Source organism: Mustela nivalis (genome assembly GCF_964662115.1).
Source record: "Mustela nivalis genome assembly, chromosome: 11".
Classification (NCBI taxonomy): Eukaryota; Metazoa; Chordata; class Mammalia; order Carnivora; family Mustelidae; genus Mustela; species Mustela nivalis.
The window spans coordinates 21527131-21538390 of NC_139030.1; the positions used below are offsets into that span (position 1 = coordinate 21527131).

Sequence of the window (11260 nt, forward strand, 5' to 3'; positions counted from 1 at the left end):
GAAACATAGAAATCTTGCACTCCAAGACTGCAGTCTTATAGCAGATCATAGCTTATATACATGTATAATGAAGATTTTTACCATGAAGTTCAGAATCCCATGAGACTGATAAAACCTAATTGAGATTGGGAGCGGGGGTGGTTGGCGGCCAGAAGAAATGGAATGGGTGTGAGTTGTGGAGATGGGCTTTGATTTATTTCTTTTAGACACAAACCTCTCTTTCACAAAGGCATTGACCATGGGAACAGCAGTTGCCCTGCTTCCTGAAACTCTTGTCCTCTGAATGCACACTTCATCCTCCCCTGCCTGGTCGCGCTGGCTTCCCTCCTTCAGTTATCCAAGTCCATGTAAGTTTCAACTCTAGACTCTGCTCTAGTCCCACATGGGCAAAGCAGCTCTAGACTCTGCTCTAGTCCCACATGGGCAAAGCAGCTCTAGACTCTGCTCTAGTCCCACATGGGTAAAGCTTCTTACCTCTTCCTGTCCCTAAGTGCTCTCCTTCTCTAGATTTTCCTCAGCATGCATCTGAACTGCTCCTTCTACCTTGACTCCATGCGACAATATGGCAATGTTTGGTCACTCCCGTGTGACACGTTTATGCTAGTTTGTAGTCCTACATCTGTGCGAACAGATGGGCAGTGTCTCCCCAGTGAGACTTCTGATAGAGGCAGTAGAGTGGTAGAGCTAAAGGAACCATTATAGATAGTATCCTCCAAACTGCTCATCCTTCATAGGGTAATACTGAAACCCAGAGAAGTGAAAGGGCCCCACGAGTCACTGGATGGGGATCTGGGAGTGTGACCATGTTTTATTTTATGGTTTGTGTTTATCAGGATGCTTGAACGTGTTTTTTCATTGACTGTGGATTCCCCTTTCCATGACTCACTCCCAGCAGTGGATGTAGGACGTGGTGTCACTTAGCCCCTCTAGGCGACTTGATTACCTTATTTGCCAAATGGGTATAGTAATCCAAATGAATAGACAATTATTAAATACCATGTGTCAGGAACTTTGCCAAGTTCTTGGGCATATAAAGCTGGTAACATAGTTCTGGTCCCTGCCTTAGAGGAGCACACAATGGTAGAACTTGGTAAAGGAGAAGTTATAAGAGATTAAAAATACCTATAATAAAGGACTATGCAACATATAGGAACATGGAGCAGACCAACAGATTTTGCTTAGGAGAATTGCAAAAGTTCATTAATACCGTCCCTCCTCACCTCAACCTTGTATTATGAGATGTCAGGGAGATAACATAGTGAAAATGTGGGGAAAATTAGACAGGACTCTACATAGATACACTATCTATGTGGATGTGATTTGCGAGGCATTGGAGAAGGGTAAGAGAGGAGAGTGACAGCTGGGAAGAGAAGGGGGACAGGTTTTCTGATGAACCAGCACATTTTACACAGGGAAAAATTCAGGTCCATGGCTCTAGAGCATCTAAACTATAGCCGTACAATTTGTAAACTCATCTTTTTGTCACAGGAATGACCAAACCTATTCATTCAGTTAATGCAGTTGAAAGCTCTCTGTGACTTCAGGTGTTAATCACCATTATCTTTTCCTTGGAAGAAGATGGCTGGGAAGACCAGTGATAGAAGAACAGGTAAGATATTGGTGACGATTAGACTTTTGGAATTGGTTCCCCATTCCAAACCCATATGGAAACCCATTGTGGTGACGGGCTATGTCTTGTCAGGGTGATGAGCCCTGATGGGCTGGTGAGAGATTCCCTTTCCTCCCTCTGTGCCCTGTGTCCCAGAACCATGGATATTTGAATAGTGTGTTTTGAAATGAGTACTTTGCAAACACGAACAGCTGTCATAATGAAAACACAATGTTCAGAGAAATATTACTTGGTTAGGATTCACAATAGCATGGGTCAAAGGACATTGCCCAAAGCAAAATAATTATGTATGGTGAATGTCTGACATAATCCCAGGAGGCACTCCTGAAAACAACAACACCAACAAAAACCCTTAGTATTAATTTGTGTGATGTCCTTGACACTTGGTTCTGCCGAAACTCAGGAGGAACATCCATCTAGAGCTCAGTGAAACAGGGAAAAGTGACCACAGGGCACCCTCTGGTGGTGAGGCAGGCCCACTACAGTTCATGCCCTGAGTCTTTGCCTTCGTGGTGGGGAAACCTTAGGACCGCTCAGGTTTTTAGTGTCCCAAATGTAGCAGACAGACATCTTCTGTCTGCTAAGAGAATGTTCTGAGGGTCTTCTTGCTTGGCTCCGTAGCAATGAAAGAGGCAAGCACTGTGGAGTCTTGCATAAATAGCTCATTATTAGAGCGAAAATGTTGCAGGGGAAGCCCTCTGTAAATCACTGTGACACTTGGCTAATTCAACCAGAACTAGAGCCCCATGTCTTATACAGCCGTCTGTCTTTCCTTCTTTGCTTCCTCCACTTCATCAACATTAACCAGCAAGGGGCACTCTTTCTTTGAAGTTGAATCTGTGTTATACTGCCTTGGAAACAGCAGTGATTGCAGAACCCCCAAACCATTAGTGAGCTCTCTTCTTTGTGGTACCATGTGCCTTCAGGAAGCACAGTTGGAAAGAGGAAGACTGGTAAGGAGATCATTCCAATTGGCCAGTTGTCATCTCCCCCCAGGAGGGATGCCTTCAACACCAATCATTGCACAATGTCGCATTGTTGTTGGTATAACCTTGGGTGACAAAGGGCCTGTGATCTCAGGGATCATGACTGGACCTCTCCTCAGCTCAATTTCCCCGCAGTGCCATGTGATAACAGCAGCATCTTAAAAAAAGAGGGGAGGTCATTTAACTGGTGGCCCCTCCACCAGATAGCCCTGGTTTTGTCTCAGGCTAAAGCTGACCAAGACCCCCCAGGCCAGCTGGCAACATTGGCAGGACATACATTCCCAGTCTGTGCCTGGATGTTTTTTTAGTCATTTGTGTGTCATGACAAAGCAGCAAAGCCAGGTCAGAAAATAGAGTATCTGGCACCCTCACTTCGCAAACACCTGGGGCAGACTTGTGTTTATGGGAGCAAGCATCTGAGACAACAAGGACTGGGTCCCCTGCAGCTTGAATCTGTGTGTGTGGTGGGGGTGGGGGGTGTTGCAGGCCTGTGCTTTAGCCACTGGATTCATTGTCACCTCAAGAGTCCATTCTTTTGTGATGACAAATAATGCCTGGTGGCTAATAGAGGATTTGCCCTCACATAGGCTTTGCTGTCACCGCTCCTAGAGCCTCTGAGTAGCCATGGGGGGGGGGGGGCAGGGTGGGGGAGGGATCTGGGGAAGCCTGGGGAGGACACAGCTGTTCCTGATAGTGGCATCTCCTGAAGCAGAAACAAGTCCAGGCCACCCGTGGGTCCCAGAGTTGTTGTAACTGGCTCCGCTCGCTTGAAGCAGAGCATTAGGTGTAGGTCTCCTTATTGGCAGCCTGGAAGGATCTAGTCCTAGCCCATTTTGCTCAGGGGTGACTGTTTTGGGGCAGCGAAGCAGGGGTGGGCTAATGGGCAGATGGTAATAACCTATAGTTAGGAAATATGCCACAGGGAATTAAAGCAGCATTTTTTTCCCCACTTTTTTTAACAACCAGTCCAAATACTTTCAACCTTTCATTAATTTGTGTAGTACGTGTACGCTATTAACTCAAACATGTTAACCCAATGTCAAAACCATTTTTAAAACCAATTAGATTTTGAGTGTTCTATATTTTCATATTCAAAGAGCTCCTGCCCAGTATATACTGGAAATCACTGCATGCAAACACTTGTTTATAACTTTAGGAATCATCAAAGGGAAACAAGGAGGTAACCTGTCAAGGCATGGAATGATCTTCAAAGGGATTTTCCCACTGTGCATTTGAAGAAGATTCCATCACCATTGAGAGTGTTCTTTTCCTGGAAATTTTCAGGAAAATCACTTATTGAGAAAACTCCTTAATCGGTGTCCATGGATGGGAAGGGGGCTTATGCAGAGTGTGTTGACTGACCTGGTCTGCCCTGGAAGCTACAGTAGACATTTGATTATCTGTAGATATTAGATGGTCTGGTAAAGTTGCTAGATAGCACCCGATGAGAACACTTCTTTTTGACTCCCTGATAGAGATCCCCCTGTGGGTCAGTTGCTCATGTTGACAGCTCTGAATGCTGCCTTTCAGCTGGACACGTGATCTCTACCCAGAGCAAAAAAGTGGACTTACTCTGTGGGATACTGTGAAAGTGTGGGACATGATCAGTAAGAACAAAAGTTTATTTAAAAAGAGAGAGAGGGTAACAGAGAAGCTCTTTTGATGTTGAAATTTCCAACTGACAGAACATTCATTATTGCTCTTCTAGACCTGTAATAAGTGAGGTCCAGCCTGAGAGCCCAGGGATGCCGGTGTGGGTCCTCCCATACCGTCTCATCTGAGAAAGCCCAAGGGTAAAGCACAGCTTTGTAACACACTTAACTGGTGCTCCCCGATTGCTCTAACTTGGGACATTTCATTGATTCATTCAACAGATAATTACCAAATACCTACTATGTGCCAGGGATACAAGAGTGAACAACCATTCAAATTGATCTTCTCAGATACTTCATTTTAAATGTTTATCAAAGTAATAAATAGTAAAGAAAAGCTTAGTAATGACAAGAAGCTGTCTTTTGCCTGGTCATTAACCCGCCCCAACCCCTGCTTTGATCTATTTAGAATTTAATTTTTGTGGTGATGAGCTCCTTATAATGCCCTATATCTCTATTTCTTGATTTATGAATGATAGAGAATAGTTTTTAATTTCCACTATGAAAAATGAGGAATTGGCACATTTATACCATGGTCACCTATTCTCACTTCTCGTCTTCCTACTTCTCGACGTTTAATAATTCTTACCAAATTATTATTATTTGTTTCCTTCTCATCTCAAATCAAGGGAGAAGGGCCTTTGAGAACACCACTCAGAAAAAGTGGGGTTCTCTGCCAGAAAGAGCAACTTGCAAATTTTTGGCCCTTTAGGTACCAAATTTCTCTGAGTGTCCTTCTTATGAATGTTGCTTGTTGTCACTCTGAGTCCTGGATCCCAGATCTGTGGCTCCATTTCACTTTTCTTGTGTAAGCTGATGACTGATTTATGCTGAGGGTGTACACATTGACCTAAGTTCTTGCCCATAATAGGGAACCACAGTTTCTTCTGACATGCATCACATCTGCTGAAAACCTTTTCTTCCTCAGTTTAGATAGGTAATGCCAGGTCTTTGGGGATTGGCATGGGGGACATGGATTTCTCTTCAACTCTATGAACTCAAACTCTCAAACTCTTTTCCAAAAAAATAGCCTCGCCTCTTGTCTTTCTTACTTCTTCATCTTTACTGAACCGTGCTCTCTGGTTTTCCAATGGTTGGCTCTTTTCCTACTCCAAGATGGCCAAGAGATTTATCTCTTGTGCCAGTTTGGTCTGTGGGTGCTATGATACTGTGGAGAATGAGATCTCCTTAGGGAACTACACAATGTTTGATTCCCTAACATCCATTCCATGTAAGAGGGAAGGGTCTAAAGCAGCCAGGATCATCTCCTTCCCTGGGCCAGTGAATAATGTAGAAAAAGGCAAGCTGTCTGGCTTTGAACACTGTGATGTGAGGAGAAGCCTGCTGAGGGTTTCTAGGAAAGGTAACTTTTCTCCTGCAAGGGGGGAAAGATGATCTCTCTATGTCATCTGGGCCTTGTCATCCTGGATATGATTTCTGCTGTAGCCATCTTGCATCCAGAATAAATCTTTTTTTAAAAAATATTTTATTTATTTATTTGACAGAGATCACAATTAAGCAGAGAGGCAGGCAGACAGAGAGAGAAAGAGAGAGAGAGAGAGAGGAGGAAGCAGGCTCCCCGCTGAGCGGAGTGCTGGATATGGGGCTCGATCCCAGGACCCTGGGATCACGACCCGAGCCAAAGGCAGAGGTTTAACCCACTGAGCCACCCAGGCGCCCCCCAGAATAAATCTTAAGCCAACTTTGAGAATGCCAAAAGAGCTTGAGAGACAAGGTCCTTGACAACTTCATCGAGCCACTGAATTAACCAACTCTCAACCCACTCCCAGTCTGGCCTTCTAGACTTTCTGTCATATGAGAGAACATCTTTATATTGTTTAAACCAGTTTGATTCAAGGGTTCTGAAATCAGACCAACTGGTATGATTTCTGATGTCATTTTTGGAAGCAGTGCAAAAGGGACCTGTGATGCTGTGTCTCTCATCCGTGGAGGTATAGACGTGTGCGAACCTTAGTTCCTCATCCCATTTTGCTTTCATTACTACCAAGAATAATATTTTTTAATTGGGGTATAATTGACATATAACATCCTATTAGTTTCAGGTGTACAATATAGTGACTTGATTATTTATATATATACTGAGATAAAACACCATAAAAGTGTAGTTAATGTTCATTACCACACAGTTATAATTTCTTTCCTTGTATTGAAAACTTTTAAGATTTATTCTTTTAGCAACTTTCAAATATACAGTATAATATTATTGGTTGTAGTTGACTTGCTGTACGTTCTTTGTCCAGAATTTATTTATTTTATAACTGGCAGTTTATACATTTTGCCTATCTTCACCCATTTTGCTCACCCCATCCCCTGCCTCTGGCAACCACCAATGTGTTCTCTGTGCCTTTGAATTCAGTTTTTATTTTAGGTTCCACATTACAAGTGAGATCATACAGTATTTGTCTTTCTCTGTCTAGTTTATTTCACTTAGCATAATACCTTAGAAGTCCATCCATGTTGTTGCAGGCAAGTTTTCCTTCTTTTTATGAATGAATAGTATTCCATTCATCTTTATCCATCTGTCTATGTCCAATGGACACCTAGATTGCTTCCATAAATTCACTATTATAAATAAAGCTGCAAAGCACATGGGAGGGGCAGTGCATATTTCTCTTCAGTTAGTGTGTTTGTTTCCTTCAGATAAATACCTAGAAGCAGAATTGTTGGATAATGTGGTAGTTATGTTTTTAAGTTTTTGAGAAAGCTCCATACTATTTTCCATAGTGACTGCACTGATTTACATTCCCACCAACGGTGCATGAAGAAGATTCCCTTTTCTCCACATCCTCACCAGCACTTATTTCTTGCCTTTTGATGACAGCCATTCTAACAGGTGTGAGATGGTATCTCATTGTGGATTTGTGTTTCCCTGATAATTAGTGATACTGGGCATCTTTTCATGCACCTGTTGGCCATCTATATGAGTTGTATAAGTTTTTCATGTATTTTGGATATTAATCCTTTATCAAATATATGATTTACAAATAATTTCTCCCATTCAGTATGTTGTCTTTTCATCTTGTTGATCATTTCCTTTGTTGTACAAAAGTTTTTAGTATAATGTAGTTCTCCTTTTTTATTTTTGCTTTTGTTGCTTTCGTTTTTGGTATCAAATCTAAAAATCATCACCTAGACTAATGTCAAGGAGCTTACTGCCCATGGTTCTTTCTAGGAGTTTTATGGTTTCAGGTCCTGTGTTTAAATTTTTAATCCTTTTTGATTTGATTTTTGTCTGTGGTGTGAGATAGTAGTTTAGCTTCATTCTTTTGCATGTGGTTGTCCAATTTTTCCAACACCATTAGTGGAAAGACTATCCTTTCCCCAGTTGTATATTCTTGGGTTGGTTGGTTTGTTTGCTTTTGGTCATGAATTAGTTTACCATATCAGTGGAGGTTTATTTCTGGGCTCTCTAGTCTATTCTATTGATCTATGTGTCTGCTTTTATGCCAATACCATACTGTTTTGATTACTATAGCTTTGTAGTATAGTTTGAAATCTGGGGGCATGATACCTCTGGTTTGTTCTTCTTTCTCAAGATTGCTTTGTCTATTCAGGCTTCTTATAGAAATCCCAATACAAATTTAAGAATTATTTGTTTGAATTCTATTTAAAAAATGCCATTGATATTTTGGTGGAGATTGCATTTAATCTATAGATTCCTTTGGGTGCTATAGACACTTAAACAATATTCATACTTCCAATCCATGAACATAGAATATTATTTATTTATTTATTTCCAGTTTATTTCATCAGCATCTTATAGGTTTCAGTGCATAGGTTTGCCCCCTCTATGGCTGAATTCATTCCTCGGTATATTATTCTTTTTCATGTGATTGCAATTGGGATTACTTCATTTTCTTTCTGATAATTCATTATTAGTGTATAGAAATACAACAGATTTTTGTGTGTTGATTTTATATCCTGCAATTTTACTCAACTCATTGATTAGCTCCAACAGTCTTTTGGTGGAGTCTTTCAGGTTTTCTATATATAACATGTCATCTGCAAATAGTGGAAGTTTTATATCTTCTTCCTTTCTGATTTGGATGTCTAGTGTTATGTGTGTTTGTTTGTTTTGTTTTGTTTTGTTTTTTTGCCTAATTGTTCTGGCTAGGGCTTCTAATACTAAATTGAATAGAAGTGGTGAGAGAGAACATCCTTGTCTTGTTCTGACCGTAGAGGAAAAGCTTTCGGATTTTCAGTGTTGAGTATGGTGTTAGCTGTGGGCTTGTCATATATGACCTTTATTACGTTGAGAGTTTTATCATTATTAAATGTTGAATTTTGTCAGATTCTTTTTTTGTACCTATTGAGATGATGGTATGATCTTTACCCTTCATTTTGTTAATGTGGCATACCATGTTGATTTGTGGCTTTTGAACCATCCCTCCATCCCTGAAATAAATCCCACTTAATCCTGGAGTATGGTCCTTTTAATGTATTGTTGAATTCTGTTTGCTAATATTTTGTTGAAGATTTTTGCATGTATATTCACCAGGGATATTGATCTATAATTTTATTTTCCTATGGCGTCCTTGTTTTGACAATAGGGTAATGCTGGCCTTGTAAAATGAGTTTGGAAGGGTTCCCATTTCTTCTATATTTTAAGGTGCATACAGTAATTATTACATAAAATGAGTTTCCTGCCTTTATATCTTATTCTATGCTTTAGCTTCCTGAACTGCCCAACCCATTTGACACTTCACTTTTTCTTTTCCTTTTGACTCCCACGGGTACTGACCTTTTGTTTATTCCATTCTTACAACCTTCCTCTTCCCTAATGTAGGGATTTAAAAATCCACCTGGGAGGATGGACAGGACACAGGAGCACGACATACTGCAGCCCTACTGAAAGCACCAGAAGTGTGGTGTTGACAAGATCACACATGAAGCAGATCTGATTGCTGTCGGTGTGGCTCCATCAGTTGCTGGGGCTGGGCTGGCTGACTCAAGGGACTGAGTCTCTCCCCATTTTGGATCTTAGTGGTCTGTGTGCTGCCCTCCATAAGTTGTATGCCTGACCAAAGAGGATACTTTTTCTGGAGAGGAAGAACTTTCCTTTGGTCGAAGAGACACAGTATATTGATGACCTGAAAAACACACAGCTTTTGAGCCCATCTGCCGACATTGTAATAGGAGCCTTTCTTAATTTCTGGAGTCCCCAATGCATTTTCTAGGTCTGTAAGCAAGAACAGTAAGAGGTTGTGTGGAAACGATGGGGCTGCCATTTCTCAGCTTTCATTTTTCATTTAACTTGGAAACAAGCTATAGGGACTCAACTTGTGTTGCTTGTAATTTCAACCAAGAATAAAATGGATAATACACATCTGTGTAGCTTATGGAGGAATTCATGGCGTCCTTAGCAACAGACTTACACTATTTTGTCCAGCTTGCTAATTGATTAAAAAATATGTATGTATTGCAAAGTTCATTTATTGATTGAGAGGCGAGTGAAAAGGATAGCTTCTCTAATTAAAACTGATTGGAGCTGTGAAAGTTTAATTAATTGGATGCATGTCACTTCATTTCCATGTTATGTTGTGTACAGCGTTCTGTTTTCATAATTAACGTGTTGTGTCAGGGTGGTGGGTGTCTCTCTAATTAACAGTCTGAGGGAAAAGTGATGTATGGGCCTGCTGAACAGGCGGGGTGGGTGCAAAGAGAAGTCCCAGCCAGAATCCGCAGTTTCTGTTCCCTGTGGTGGGTTTCCTGCCATTTTATCACCCTTTGTTCAGTAAATGAGGTTTTTGGTGGCTCTTCCCAGAGACTGCTCTTTGTTTCTTTCCTCCGTGTTTCCCAGTCAGCAGACAGGGAGGTCGGATGATCCTAGCGGAGACTGCAGGGGTGACAAGAGTCACCTGGTTGGGGGAGAGTCACTCCGATCATTCTCTCCTTTGAATTCCCTCATGGTTCACTGCATTCACTCCTTGCTGGGCTACCCCTTTAGCCGCACAAATCTTCGTGGAGTGTGTACTCTCTGCAAGGTATGGTGGTGGATGACTGGCTTTGAGCCCAGACTCCACCTTCTTACTAGACATGTGACCTTGGGGAAATTACCTAAATTCTCTGTGTCTCAGTTTCCTCATTTATAAAGTGGGAATACTAAACCCTTCTTAGTAACAGTGTTGTGGGCGTACATGAAATAACGAAGATGGCAGCTTTAGCACACGGTGTCAGCCTGTAGCTACTGAACATTTTTGTCTGTTTCCTATATAGTTTTTTTCCCCTCTTTTTAAATCTTTATTTGAATCATGCTTTTGTAGATTCTTACTTCTAACTGACCTCACCCCTCTGGCTTCCTCCTCAAATCCATACCCTACTTTGGGCACAGAATTATTTTTCCCCAAATAAAAAGTTGGTTATGGATGCTTTGCTGCAACCCTAAAGGCACTCTTTTGCCCAGATGATGTTTCATCTGTGCAGTGTGGGAATTCTCAGCCCTGTAAAAGCTAGCCCCACTGTCTGCTTGGCCAGTCTTACCAACAGTTCCTCCTTTCCTCAACCCTCCAGTCACCACCCGCCCACCCCAGTGCCTCATCTCCCTCACAGCTGAGCACAGCCTGCCCTTTTCCTCTTTTGCCCACAAGTCTCCGTTTCTCTGAAAAGCAAATATCCTACCAGTTTTTTCACATTCAGCTCAAATGTCTCCTTTTTGGTGAAGTCCTGTCTCCATCCACAGCATAATTTTTTTGTATGGAGTCTGTCTTCCTCCCGAGACAGGAAGTTCTCCAGGCTGGGGCTGTGTCTTGGTCATCTTCGTGTCCTAGAACCGAGAAGAGTGTAGCGTGAAGCAGACTCTTAATGACTATTGAGTGACGGATACAAAGAGTAAAATTTTCTTCAAGCAGAATTACTATCTAATATCTGCCTTCCCACAAGACTGTTGGCTCCATTCAGCCAGGGGACATTTCTGTTTTGTTCAGCGTGGTTCCCTGTTGCCTGGCACATGATAGGTGCTCAATAAATAAATA

At 41.7% G+C, this 11260-nt stretch overlaps 1 long non-coding RNA gene across 1 annotated transcript; it reads left to right on the forward strand.

Moving 5' to 3' along the window:
* Positions 1–229: 229 nt before the first annotated feature.
* On the forward strand, positions 230–9814 carry LOC309843689. The gene is made up of 3 exons (XR_014300281.1): positions 230–347; positions 1489–1609; positions 9076–9814. It is a non-coding gene; the product is annotated as an uncharacterized lncRNA (long non-coding RNA).
* The last annotated feature ends 1446 nt before the right edge of the window (positions 9815–11260 follow it).